Source organism: Gobio gobio (genome assembly GCF_949357685.1).
Source record: "Gobio gobio genome assembly, chromosome: 8".
In the NCBI taxonomy this organism is placed as follows: domain Eukaryota; kingdom Metazoa; phylum Chordata; class Actinopteri; order Cypriniformes; family Gobionidae; genus Gobio; species Gobio gobio.
Window position 1 is genome coordinate 5,239,625 of NC_137114.1, and position 15,434 is coordinate 5,255,058.

General features: G+C 38.5%; 1 pseudogene across 1 annotated transcript in view; it reads left to right on the plus strand.

Annotated features, from left to right (window-relative positions):
• Window positions 1–15,065, plus strand: part of LOC307130265 (fatty acid hydroxylase domain-containing protein 2-like) — a 39,319-nt pseudogene extending 24,254 nt beyond the window's left edge. The window contains exons 8-9 of the transcript in view: window positions 14,616–14,672; window positions 15,002–15,065. The product of the transcript in view is annotated as a fatty acid hydroxylase domain-containing protein 2-like (transcript). The remainder of the gene's footprint in view (window positions 1–14,615; window positions 14,673–15,001) is intronic.
• The last annotated feature ends 369 nt before the right edge of the window (window positions 15,066–15,434 follow it).

Consider the following 15,434-nt stretch of genomic DNA (forward strand, 5'->3'; position numbering starts at 1 on the left):
TTTGTGGGAGCAGTTTGGGGACGGCCCCTTGCTGTCCCAGCATGACTGACCAGTGCACAAAGCGTCGCTCCATAAAGACATGGATGAGCGAGTTTGGTGTGGAGGAACTGGAGTCCTGGCCTCAACCCGATAGAACAGCTTTGGGATGAATTAGAGCGGAGACTGAGAGCCAGGCCTTCTCGTCCAACATCACAAATGAAGAATCCCCATAAACACACTCCTAAACCTTGAGGAAAGAAGAGCTGAAGCTGTTAGAGCGGAGACTCCATATAAACCCTACGGATTGAGAATGGGATGGCATTAAAGCTCATGTGTGTGTGAAGGGGTGGCACAACACTTTTGGCGATATAGTGTATTTACAAGTTATATTCCAGAAGTGAAATGGTAGTTTTTGTACCTCACTTTTTTTTTCTTTTTTTTTCTAAATACTGTATATTTGTTCACAGAAACAACCTAATGTCCACCTCTAAGGGTTAAAAGTAATGATGCACCAATCATGATTTTTCATGGCCAAATCCAAGCAAATTGGTGAATTGAGAAATTCCAGTTTTCCGATTTTGACTTTTTTGGTTTAAGCAAATTTATTTAATTATATATTTGTCTTTGTTTAATCAAATTTAATGGTTGTTTAAAGAAAAAAAAGTAGCCATTTGAAATTAGAGGCAACCACTGCATTTTAATCACGATCTGAACAAAGATGCCACACACACACTAACATGAGCAGTTGCTTTTGTGTATAATTTCAAGACTTAAAGCAAAATCAGAACGGCTAACTGTAGATTTGAGAGATTATCAGACGCCTGCACAAAACAAAAACAGCAGACGGACTGAATGCAAAGGCGGCGCTGTACAGACGTTTACACACTTCATAATATTCCCACACAAGTTACATTTCAGAAAATGACTGCAATGCAGTTTGTGCACATGAGGCTAAAACAAAACTGAAAAATCAGTTATGATTTATGGCATCTCGTGCTAATAGTGTGCAGTAAGACAAGGTTTACGGCTGTGAGGTAGAGTTGATCTGTGCTGTTGTCCAATCAATGAGCCTCTCACCTGTGCTCCACATTCAGCTCATGCTCATTCACCTTTGCCCTCGAGATAACCGGCAAACTCTGTTCCACTGATAGCTCTCCATGTGAGAAAATAAAGTGAAACTGAGGCGTGCACTGCAGTGATGTCTGGAATCATGTGATCATTGAATGGTTAGTGCAAGATGTGCAGCGCCAATCTACATAGCATTATAATGAGAACACGATGGAAATAAAATGCTGTAAATTCTCTGTGCTTAGTTCCCCGTGTATCAGCTGGTCCACAGAGAAACTAGAACACTCAGACTAGCGCGTGAAGATCATGTGCGCATTCGCGTGCGCATTCGCGTCCTTTTCTGCAGATGCACGTTGTAAGATTACTTTTATGTTGTCTATCTGATTAATCTAATATAGGAAGCGTTTGGTTGAGCTTAAAGTCCCAGTGAACCGGAAGTTGCAACCGACTTTATTTCAGTGATTTGACGTATTTCCGAGAGAAACGGAATACTAAATGAGCAGAACAGAGGGCGTGGTTTGTTTTTTCCTCCCTGTGACCTGATTGGATATAGAAACATAGGCGTTTCATTCAAAAAACGCACCTCCTCGCCATCTCTGTTTATTAGCTCGCGGGCAGTTGGATGGGCGTGTTTAATGATGGCATGTCGGTGTCGAAGCCCAAGCCGTCATACAGACGTCATCAAAAAAGGCCTACCAATGTAGAGGGGAGGAGCATTTTCAGATTTTGATGAAAGATTACGAAGCCAAATAATTTTTTGATGCGGATTGACTTGCACGGATGGATTGTTCACCACAAAACTAGCAATTTGCGCTAACAAAGTAAATATGATAAATTTTGATTTCACAAGGACTTTATTAAGCTAGCAAAGCACTGCCGTTATACCGGCTGTTGTTCATTCTCTTCAGTTTCAGCTCAAACGCATAATTTCATGCTCGACATGATGGTTTAGAGACGGTCATTATTTTTAGATAGGCTATTTCTTTCTCAGAATCATTGATATTAGTAATGCAGCAGTGCTATACTGTTCTCGTATTTTTTAACAGTAGGCTAGACCTAGTTTATTTAAAATAGTTTTTCGTTATGAGTTCGAAAACGCGCCGTGATGTCTGTAAACACTTCGATCATGAATAATAAAATTAAGTGCATGATGTGCAGAGTCAATCTGTCAAAGCATTATAATGAAAACACGTTTTAATAAAATGTTGTTTCTGTGTGCTTTCGTTGTCCGTGTATCAGCGTTGTTAAGGGAAGAGCGCATTCAAAATGTTCCGTTTCAAACCATAGCCTGTCAAATCTAGCACGCTGAAGTTCACGTGCGCATTCACGTCATTTTGTGTTGATTTAAAGGGGCTATATGCGTTTTTCTGAAATTTAAACTCGCGACTGACACCTGTGGCCAAAAAACAGAACTGCTCTCATTTTCTGCTCGCTCTCGCAGCGGTGGTGACGTCACATCCGCAGACAGCGCGGGAAAAGACGACCCGCCAGAAAATAGGAAAAATAGGATACAGGCTTATGGGTGCACCCACTGTGAGCGGACAAGGTGTCAGTATGCTCATCAGGAGATGTTTGAGTCATAAATGGTAAAATAAAAAGGCTATTGTTACGTTTATTTTGGGGAAAAAGTTGCATATAGCCCCTTTAAGTTGTAATAGGTTCCTATTAATCTTCATATTAATATTGATATAGGGTGCATTTGGTTGAGTTTATTAACCAGCTAGCAAGCTCTGCAGGGTGGTGTTATTTCACAGTTTCAGCTCAAAGGCAATGCTCGATATTATTGACTTGGTTATTTGAGACGGTCATTTTATAAAGATGTTTCTTTTTCAAAGACATTTATGCATCATAATCTAGCAGTTATTTTTTGTTTTATATGTTCATGTTTTCATATACCTGTTTTCATGTCACGTTTGTATTTGTCAACAACCATTTTCATAACAGTATTTTCATTATTCAATGACGGAAATGCCCCGCCCCCGAGTACTCGAGTACTCGTTTTTGAGACCTATCGATGATCGAAATGAGAAATTGACAAAAATGACCATCCCTAAAAATTACTCTAGTAAATACTATAGTGTTTTTGAACCATACTATAGTAAAGATACTACAGTAAATTGTAGAATATTATAGTAAAATTACTATAGTAAATACTATAGTGTTTTTGAACCATAGGCTACTAAAGATACTACAGTAAATTGTAGAATATTATAATAAAATTACTCTACTAAATACTACTAAATACTGTTTTTGAACCATACTATAGTAAAGATAATACAGTAAATTGTAGTATATTATAGTATTTACTACACTTTGTTAGTTTACTGTAGTATATTTACTATAGTACGGTTCAAAAACACTATAGTATTTACTACAGTAATTTTACTATAATATACTATAATATTTTTTCATGTGGGTGTGTGTGTGTTTAGTCTGTGTGCTGCATACATGACCCACAAAACAAGGGCACTCATATTGTGTGCTGTAATTCAGTTCTGTGGGCCGCATGTTGATTAATAGATTGATTGAATTGACTACAGGCACATACAGATACTTAACCATAGATATACATAATAAAGGCTAGATGTCTCGTCCGCGCTGCTGGCCAATGAAGGTCAACGTCCACACCTGGCGGCCATCTTGTCACAATCAGCTCGCTCACTCGTAACATTGTGTTTTAATGGTGCATGTACTTTTTAAATAACCATAACTTGCTAAATTTTCTACCGATTTTCAAACTATTTGGTTTGTTATAAACGTCACAGATGTAGTTATGACACTGCATACTTATGAATAATTATTCATAATTTGTTCAAGCATCCAGACCCAGATAGAAGATCAACACTGAATCATCGTTGAATCAATGTTAATGCATCAACTAAAATATCATTGAATCAATGTTGAAATTTAACATTGATTTTTCATCAGGTTTGCACCCTGAAATAATGTTATTTCAATTATGAAAAATAGATCAAGATGGCCATAAAATCTATATTTTTTTAACTTTAATTAAATCACTTATTTAACACTGAATCAACATAGAAACACTATAAAATCAATCTTGCTTTATGTACAGCAGGATTCTATGCCAGTTCATTTTCATGTTAGGCTGCAATTGATATGATTTTGTATCAAAAAGTCACTCAAAGTAAACAACATCCTTCAGTTTACATGCAAATGTCTTTATTTATGCCCCCACAGTTTCAACAGGAAATCTCACATTGACTTAAAACAATTACATCAGAATTTATAACACAAGTGAAAAACATGACAACCGGCATCTGCAAAATGGATGTAAATACAAATGGAAACTCGCCAATAAAGACAGAAATGGGACAGTACGGCTGAAAGAAAAAAGGTAGAAGAAAGAATGAAATACTCTGAACACTCTAAACTCAGGGGTTTCCACTACAAGCAGTGCCCCCAAGCCTTTCAGGGGCGTAACAGAGCAATTTTTGCACTGTCCCAGCAAACATATACTCTGATGCCTCCTTTTTATCAGCATTCACTTGTAATGCACCTAAAACAACAAGATGTTAGTAAATATTTGGAAATGTGACTAATTATACATTACAAATGTACTACAAAATGAAGTAAAACTTGAAATGTGATCAAAATCTTTACATTCCAGTTAAAACACGCTGAATTTAAATTCAAGACTATTTAATTAATTTTAGTATAGACTTTTCCCTTTAAAGCACCTGCAGACAAACAGGAGGAATGAATGGAAAAACAAGGTGAAAATATCTTCAAATATCTATCTTGTTTTATCTAATATTAATACTGTATTTAATAGTAAATAATTGTAAATAAACAAATAAAGTGTGAAAGTGAAACAAGTAAATTAATAATCAAATAGCTAAATGAATAAAAGAGGAGCTGGATAGGCTACACGGTGGTTTGGAAGAGATTGTCAATTTTACAACACAAACTGGAGGCACAGCAGTTTGCTAAATTTCTGCAGTTTAATATAGCCGACTACAGAACTTAAAGATCTCACTCTTCTTTAAATTTCTTTCTTGCTGCATTAAAGATTAAAGGGGCTATCTGCGTTTTTCTGAAATTTAAACTTGCGACTGACACCTGTGGCCAAAAAACAGAACTGCTCTTATTTTCTGCTCGCTCTCGCAGCGGTGGTGACGTCACATCCGCAGACAGCGCGGGAAAAGACGACCCGCCAGAAAATAGGAAAAATAGGATACAGGCTTATAGGTGCACCCACTGTGAGCGGACAAGGTGTCAGTATGCTCATCAGGAGATGTTTGAGTCATAAATGGTAAAATAAAAAGGCTATTGTTACGTTTATTTTGAGGAAAAAGTTGCATATAGCCCCTTTAAATTGGAATTCTGTAATTCTGGTCGGCCCTCGTGAGCTAATCGCACAGCTGAAGCAGAGCTACGAACTGATTGTCCCATTTCCCCTCACCACGCCAACAGGGCAATCAGTTCAGCTCCGCTTCAGCTGTCCGATACCCGCACGAGGTCCGACCAGAAGAACTGACATGCCAGAAATTCATCCGACTGTCCGATCGCCTCTCGTTTCTCCCTGTACACTGGACGAATATGGGATGATTTTACTAATAAAATGATTAATAAATGCATGCACAATTATCCATGAACGTGATACATTTTTAAGATATTTTTACTGTCCACAAACAAATTCCTTTCAACTTGTTTGTGCTAAATACAGAATTACATGAATGTGCAGCATTTTGTACAAATAGAGACATAATTGTGAATGCGATTTTGTATTAATGTTGGTCAGAATATGTGCGTGCAACGATTAAGATTTGCATTTGTGGATCCGGTGCTGCGCATGCATTCATTGACTCATTTGTGAGTCGATCATATTGTCTCAATCCAAATGAATCAAATAGGATCGACTCACAAACGAGTCAATGAATGCATGCGCGGCACTGGATCCACAAATGCATATCTTACTCATTGCACGCATAGATTAATCATTTTGATACTAAAATCATCTCATAGACGAACACATAACACAACAAACGACGCACGACAAAACATGAAAATCGGCCCGACCCAAAGAAGAGTTGCACGAGTCAGAATTCGGCTCGAAATCGGACAGAAATCGCACTGGTATACCCAGCTTAAGAAATAAAGTTTAATAATAATATGATAGGGTTTGGTGAAAAACAATGTATTAAAGAATATCCTGGCCGTTGGTTGTGTATGGAGGGCGTTCACGTGACTCTATTAACGTCGCAGTTCACTCTGACTCGCCCAGGAGAAGCTCAAAAGTTGTAAGAAATAAAGATAAATAAAAACACAAAATGAAAATTGAGATGAATTGTATTAATCTTTGTGTACTTACCACTAAAAAACACTGTTGCTGTCCTGTCTCTGTCTCTTCCACGCTTGAAGTCTGTTAAGCCACGCTTTGATCTGAAGGTGCATTACCGCCACCTACTGGATTGGATTGTGGGGCATTCGATCGGTAGGGGAAAATATTCTAAATTCTTTATTAACCCTGTATTCTTTAGATAAATAATTAACTGTATGTAAATTATACATAATTTTTTAAATAATAATAATAGCCTATATTATATACATTTAAAACAGGCTATGATTTATTTAACTGGATGACCACAATAACTAACCCAGACAGCAAGTTCAGTCTTACCAACGTTGGCAATTGGAGGGCACCAGCGGCAAAGTATCGGAAGGGGTTTTTCCCCTGCACACCAAAAAAACTTAGGTGGGTAAACCATCGGCGCGATGGTTCTACAGCCACTCCAATCCATGCACACTCCGGAGATCGGCGGAGGAACCGTGAAGAACCATTTTGCCGATCCCGCTTCTTTTTTTCTCTTCCCCACAAATGCTGCTGCCTAGCAACCATTGACTGTAAAAAAATATGGACGTAGTGTCCGTGACGTCACCCATAGGATTCTGATGAGCCGTTCTGAAGCGCAAAGTAGGGACGAGCTGGCCGTTGCCATCTTGGCAGCGCGTCATCGCGCGTCACTCCCGGATAACAGAAAATGGGCAAAAAGGCGGGACGTGGGCGGAGCTTAAGTGACGCGATTACTAACAGACAGCAGCAACAGGTCCACATCAAGCTGGCGGTGTAAGCGCGAAGGTATGTTGAGCTTGTCCGTATGCCATAATTTATATATGATGATAATACCCAACAAACATACGTCCCAAACATTTAAACGACAAAATGAGTTCTAAACGTAAACATCACGTTTTTTTTTGAGACATTTTGTTTAGGTTTATGTTATCTTTTTATAAATGAATTTTCAAGCGCGGACCAAAATCTACTGCATCTCTTTTGAGTATAATTTGCAAATGTAAATATTGTCATTTTTTTAACCAAGGGGGTGTTTAGGTCAGGTGGCGCGTGCACATTTTTATGCGCGTGATTTAACTTACACAGAAGCATATCGCCTCGGTAGTACTGGACTCTCTTGTGGTATGTTTATCCATTTAAAACACACAATTTTCAGGCCAGTATGTGTTTATTTTGTGTACTTCTTTTTTTATTGAAAAATATTATTTTTGACTTTTGACTTTTATATTTGACTTTCCTGAGAAATGTTTTCGATAAACGGGTGACAGAAATTGGCGCCAGACGTAACTTACGTGTTTTTAGACTTGGTTAGTTGTTAACTGTTGACTTGGTATTAACTGGTTTATATTCGCGTGTTAAATATTTTCAATGAGTTATTTTAGACAGTATTTTTAGGGGAACTCGTTTTTCTCTTTCAGCCTGAGGAGAATCGTTTGGTAAACAGCCAGGTTAAACTAATAAACGGTCATAAATTAACAGACTGTCTTTTGTCCACACAAAAATGACTGTCCTTTTATAATATTAACCCCTTACACTCTGAAAGCATTTTTTAATGATTTTGTCTAAGTCAGGGGTTTTCAACCTTTTAGAATATGCGCCCCTCCAAGTTTGTCTAATTTCATTCGCGCCCCCCCCCCATCCCCCCCATCCCCAAAAGTGCGTGCAAACGAACATCATTGCTATACAAGTTGTGAAGAGGTTTAGTGTTTGGAAGGAAGAAGACAGGGTCGGCGTGACTGCACTCGCACGTTTTATTTACAAAACTCAAATCAATAAACAAAAGTCGCGCCAACAGTGCATTCACCGTAGCCTTGCTACAGCATACAAAACAATCTCACAATAAAACTATTTACACTCGTCAGTATTTCCACAGGATCCGTCAAACTCTCCCATTACAGACCTTGCGGAACCACACCCCCCTCGAATATTAGAATATTACAGGATTTTAAATACAGAAATGTCGGCCCTCTGAAAATCATGCGCATATGTATATACTAAATATGTTTCACCTTTAAATTTGTATTACTGAAATACAATAACTTTTGAAAGATATTCACATTTTTCGAGTTTCACCTGTATTATGTGCTGCATATAGCGTGCATAAAAATAGTTTTGAACAGTAGTACATATCTAGCAGCTTACCTAATGTGATGGCTGAGCCTGTTTCTGAGAGCACAACATACCAATCCGTGGTTTGATACCCGACACAGCTATCCGTAAATCATCGTCCACTGTCAATAAGCGTGAGCGATACTTGCTTTTGATGTAAGTTAATATAGAAAATGTTGCTTCGCAGAGCCAAGTTGAGGCAAAAGGCAAAAGTATATCAATTGCAAGTCTCGCAAGTTCAGCGTACTCTGTCTCCACTGACAGCCAGAATTCCGGCAGTGTGTTCGAGTCAAACAGTGTCTTCAAAGTTCGGTCGCTTGAAAGGTCCAGAAGGGCATCCTGCTGATTTGATGACAGACTCACTGCGCTTTCGATGAAGGGGTTACGAACCCAGTCGTACTGGTTCCAACTATGCTGCTCAGGAAAATACTTATTGAAATGTGCAGACAGGGCTTGTAGATGGAGAGTTATTTCTTTTTTTGTATCATCCCAATTAAGCTAATTTTCCGTGAGAAATTCATCCAAGGTTGGGAACATGTCTACATTACCCCCATCAACCTGTCCTCTCCATCGCTCCAATTTCTTCACAAACCCCACAATTTTATTGGACATTGTTAATAGGTTTGAATTCGGGCCCTGAAGAGACGAATTAAGGGTATTGAGTCTATCAAAAATGTCAGACAGGTATGCAAGATCTGTGAGCCACTTTGGGTCAGTAAAAAAATTTACAAAGGAAGATGCACAATCGTGCAGAAAAAGTCTTAGTTCGTCGCGCAATGCAAATATCCTCTGCAATACTTTACCTCTGGAGAGCCACCGTACCTCCTTGTGCAAAAGTAACGATTCATATTCTGACCCCATTTCTTTGCATAATAGGCCAAACAGTCTTGTTTTTATGGGGCGAGTCTTGATGAAATTGACAATTTGTGTTGCTGTTTTAAGCACTGCGTTCAATTCGTCAGGAAGAGTTTTTGCTGCAAGGGCCTCCCTGTGGATCATGCAGTGGGTGAAACGCACATGCGGAGCTACTTCACGAACCAAAGCAGCGAGTCCTTTATTTTTATTTTTCCCTAACATGGCTCCCGCTCCGTCTGTGCACACACCGACACAGTTGTCCCAACAAAGACCAAGTTTATCCAATTCACCATTGATTTTTTCAAAAATGTCTCTTCCGGTGCATGTTTTTTCCATTGCTGAGCAAAATAACAGATCTTCAAGCAATTTTCTCTCATGACGGTAGCGAACAAATACAAGTAGTTGCGAGGAGTTTGAGATGTCTGTCGACTCGTCTACTTGCAATGAAAAAAATGTTCCGTCCCGTATTCTCTCAATTAGTTGACATTTGATGTCGGTTGCCATTTCAGTAATACGGCGGCTCATAGTGTTGTCTGATAGTGGAATTTGTTCAACGTCACTGGCAAACTTATCTCCAAACATATTTCTACAGATGGCCATTGCTGCTGGACGAATGAGGCTCTCTGCAATTGTATGAGGCTTTTTATCCTTGGCAACTAAATAAGCCACCTCATATGATGCTGTAAGCGCTTTGACTGCCACAGTGGTTTGGCTGGTCATAGTTTGTTTTTGATTTTTTAATCCTGATTCTTTACGGCGAAAAAAGTCAACCGGTTTATCTTTTAACGTTGAGTGTTTGGTTTGTAAGTGACGTATTAGTTTCACGGGTTTCAAACTGTCATTTGCAAGTACTTCAGAACAGACAACACACTGTGGACGTGGTTCGTGATTAAGTGTGATGCACGTGAATCCGTATTTTATGTACTGTTCGTCATACTTTCTTCGTTTTGATGATCCCAGGCCTTTGGTTTTTGCTATTAATCCTCTCTGCGTGGAAAGCCCGGATGACGTGGAGGGTTCGACATCAATTTGCGGACGTTGTACGGGTTCAGTCGGACACTCTTCTTCTTTTTCACCCGTTTTATCACTGGTGGTATTATTACGTTTAAGCCAACGGTCCATTTTTGTTTTGTTTTTTAATATTTAGCTTGAACTTGATCGCGTCAACTCTGCTCTGTAACCAACTAATATGTAAACAAGGTCGCCTCGCCTGATTAACTGCGGTACTAATCAGATTGCCCCCTCTAGTGGATGAATGAAGATTTGCTATCTTACTCTGAATTCACAGTTTCTCGCGCCCCCCTTAACAGGTGTTGGCGCCCCCCTAGGGGGGTGGGCCCCACAGGTTGAAAACCCCTGGTCTAAGTGACATGTTTAAAATTAAAGGCTGCTCTTTTGTTGTGCGTTTCTATGGTAACGTTAAAAGTAGACCTGTCAATCAAAGAGCTCAGTTCAGTACAAGCGCGCAGCCACTGTAGATCAGTGTTTCCCAACCGGGGTGCCGCATTTTTCAAATAATTCTCTCTTTGTAAACTTTGTTCAATGCTAGTGCTGTGGTATGTTCGAATATGACCAGTCATTTTCGCTGTCATCACCCGGGTTTGGTGCCAGAAGACGCGAATGAGAAGTCGCGCGCTGTGAGAAAATTTGTCTCTGTGCACTCACCTGAAGCGCGCCAAAGACTATGTCTGCTAGAATACTCATCAAGATGGACATGTTGACATACTTTTTGTGTGAGTTTGTCCGTTCAAGAGCTAGCCTTGAAAGTTTCGCCAATTGAGTTCTCTTTCAAGAATAGCTCTTGAACGGACAAACTCACACAAAAAGTATGTCAACATGTCCATCTTGATGAGTATTCTAGCAGACATAGTCTGTATATGCCTTAAGTAAACTTTTTAGAGTCGAGAAAGACGACGCATATCCGAGCATTAGGTCTCAAAGGGGCAGTAGCCTTTACTGCTGACTGTTTAATGTCAAACAACAAAAGACAAGGACATCACTCGCTGCTCTTGATTGAATAGCTTCTGTAAGCTTAATAGGAGTAATCTTTAATTTATACAGTCAAACATGCAATGTTATTTTAATTTGATCAATTTCTGTACCTGAAAACTATTATAATAACATTATAATGTTAGACCTTCCTGAAAAACCTGAAAAGCATAGTTTACTTTATAAGTATCTTTGCTCAATATTATTTATTTGCGCTGCTGCTTGTATTTAAATTATTTGTTCTTATTATTTTCTTTATTTTTATTTGACAGTAGTCCTTTTTTCCCTGAACATAGCAAATACTGAACCGTACCGAAACCGTGAACCTAAAACCGTGATACAAACCGAACCGTGAGCAATATGTACGGTTACACCCCTACATTTACATTACATTTACATTTAGTCATTTAGCAGACGCTTTTATCCAAAGCGACTTACAAATGAGAGCAATAGAAGCAACTAGAACGGTCAAGGGCTACAGTATGCAAGTGCTGTAACAAGTCTCAGTTAATCTAACACAGAACACACAACAAATTTTTTTTTTTTAATTTTTTTTTTTTTTTTAAATAAATTAGACAGACAGAAAATGAATCGAATGGAATGTTAAGTGCTATTCTTGATTGGTTAGGTGCCCCTAGCGTAACGTATGCGAGGGGGGGGGCACAAAATGGAGAACATTTTCAAAGGGTACCATGACTGAAAAAAGGTTGGGAAACACTGCTGTAGAGACAAGTGGTTATGAAGTAGTTAAAGCTACACTGTGTGATATTTTCCCCCATCTAGCGTTGAAAAGGTATATGACCATCCAGTGAATATTAGTTTCTGTTCCTCTCAATTCTGATTTCGTTTTAACTCCTACGGTGGCCGATTTAGTCCAAGATTAACATGGCTTCCAGTTCGACCTCGTCCACATTCGACATGGTGCCATTGAGTGTTAAAACGCGAAAGGCGAAGCTTGAATTTACGGGTATGTCCCTCTTTGGCTATTGTACTTTCAAGAAGGAGGGGCAACATGGCGACCCGCATTCGAACCCCTTACCCATATGTATTTTCAATGGCATATTATACATTTATGAGAATACTTTATTACTTGAAAGAAGTAAATATACATTAATGAGCACATATATTTTTGAAAGAACTAAGTGTTTTTAGCTAAGAATAAACTAAAAAAGTTACACAGTGTAGCTTTAAGTGAAGTAAGTGTTTTTTTGGACACACACCTATTCATAAAATAGAGCCTTTATTAACCTTTGTCATTTAAATTTAAACAAAATAGAATAATTGTCTTTTCTGTTTTTTTCAGTGATCGATTTTCATCTGAGTTTTGTAAGTGATCAGTCTAGAAGTCATCCCACAAGTCTGATTTTCTATGTTCTTAACATACTGTTTTAGTCAATAAAGATAAATTAAAACTGAGTGCATATTAATTCACAAAGGCATTTGCAATATAGTTGACTCCTTTTCATGTTTCTTTTTTCTCAACAGGAACTACATACACCCCAAAGGCTCTTTTCAGAGCCATATTACTCAACGTCTTTGCCTTTGTACAGTAAGTATGTGTTTTAATTAACCTCAAAGACTTCTTTTAATGATGTAAATTCCCAATTGTCGACTTTTGAGCACTCTATCGGACATTTTTCAATCGTTATTGATAAAGATGTATCTAGTTAAAGTTATTTTGCACATATATATCGATACACACATGTAATAACTTGCTCCTGTTTGCTTGTCTTGATTATTGGCATCCTAAGAGTGTTTTTTTTTTTTACTGCCTGGCACATTCTTGGAGTTTGACTTTTGATCTGTCTTATGGTGCGTTCACACCGGACGCGATTCGTGCAAGTGATTTACATGTTAAGTCAATGCAGACACGCGAAATGGCATTCTGCGGCGCAAATTGAGCGTTTTGAACGCGTGATTTGCGCGAATCGCTCAAGTTGAAAAATCTAAACTTTGGCGGATATTCACGCCGCGTTAAGCAATCAGGAGCTTGTTCTAGTAGTGACAACAATGAGGAGAAAATCTGTAAATTAATATCTGGTTCAGACAATATGATTATCAATGTGATAACATTAAATGACATGAAACAGAACCCAGTCTCTTTTTGTTAAATGCAAGTTTATGTATGATCAATAATACAAAAGTACAAGTAAAAGGTATAAGCTACACATGAAATAAAGCAAACAATTCAGTCAAACATTCAAAGTCAGTGCTAGTAGGCTAACATTACAACAGTAACGTACAGTTATAGCCTAAAAATAAAAAAGTAATGAAACTTCACTTTGCATTTGACATTATTTGTGTCAATCGCGTCCGGTGTGAACGCCACATTAGATATTCATAATAACATAATTCTCAACATTTGGCAATGACTGTACTGTAATATTGTGTGTCAACAATTGTGAGTAACATATTAATGTTCTTTCTTTAATTTATTAGATTTTTCTTCGTCCTCCACTGCCTCCAGAGTTGTTTCCTGGCATCTCTTGTTTTAAGGTTAGTCATTTAGGCCTGCAGCCTCGTGCCTCTGGTCTAATCACAGCCGTGATGGTATAGAGCTCTATCACACTCCTACTCGAGCGATATTGCTTAAATAACATGATGTTTGTAAAAGGCTTTGGTAACACTTTAGATTTTCATTGTATTTCCCTCTAAACACAGATAACCACATTAAATCAGCTGGGGCCTCATTTATAAAGTGTGCATACACACAAAACGGGGCTGAAAACATGCGTACGCCCCTTCCCACTCAAAGGTTGTGATCTATAAAAAAAAACTTGAGAATGTGCGCACCTGTAAGTAAACTCTGACCCATATGATATGATATTTGGTAGAATGCATAATCCAGTGTAGGCTTACGTTTTGGAGATAGTAACATTAACGGTTAAGTTACACAAGATGTTTCTCAAGCTATCTGGTTAACTTGGCTGCTAACTTACTGTAACGTTATATATCTATGGCTAACTTAGAGGATAAAACATAAGTAAAAGTGTTTTAAATCAGATATTGTATCCTATGACGTCTGTTGTGGTTAGAAAATGCTTTAACGGGATGTGTTTTCAGCAAGTTAGATTAAAAACCCTTCTCATTCATTTGGTGAGGAACATGGTGTTTTGAGCAGCTTTTGCACACCCTGTCATGCGGTCGGCTATTAGCCACTGCTGTAGACGCATATGCAGTGTTAAGGCTAACGATTAATCGATTAATTGATCATTAATTTAAACGACGATCGATCATGGAAATTTGTGTAAATTGACATCCCTACTCCCTACATATAATATGATTATCTGTTCTACAGGCAATGTTCAGCCCCACTCATATTCCAGATCCTGTCCAGTTTACAGCTCCAACACAGGTACACAGTGACCATCATCACCTTAACATTTAATTCTTAGCTGAAGTTCACTTTGGTCTCAGTCATGTGAAGTTTGTCATCAGGAACACAATATATGAGCAGATGGATCGAACTAGCCTACTACTCGAACATTACCTTAAATACTGAAATCCACTGCTTCAGCTGTTTTTACTGAATGTATTGTACACCTCAGCTGTGCTGTTGCCGTTTTCGTTGCTGTGCTGCTCAATAATGGAATAATAACCTAAGTAGTTTATGGTGACCGTTACGACCCTGAGGGTCGTTTCTGTGTATTCTTTGTTTCTGTTCCCTTGTTGTGTGTCTTATAGGCCGATTGGTGCAGCTGATTGGTGTGGTGATCCAATTGGACATCACGACAGCCTGCCCCTTTAAAAGTGTCTGGCTGACGTCATTCGAGAGCTTCGTTCTTGCTCATTTTGGGGATCACTTTTCATTGTCATTCAGCTTTCGATCCTGCAAAAACGGATGATTGATGCACAACAAGCTGCCTTTATTTGCCAATCAAACTCCAGCAGGACTTGGGCGTGATTCAGACTTGGGAGGAAGATTCTGATTTCTTCTCTTTTTGTTTTCTTTCTTTCTTTTTGTTTACTTTTCTTTTTATATCTGAAGCATGGCAAGTGAACCATCATACTGGACGTGGAAACGTAAATCCAGGGCAAGAGTAAAAGAGCAATTGGATTCCATTCAGTCTGAATTTGATGTTCTGGTTGGAGATAATGTAATTGATGAAGATGGAGT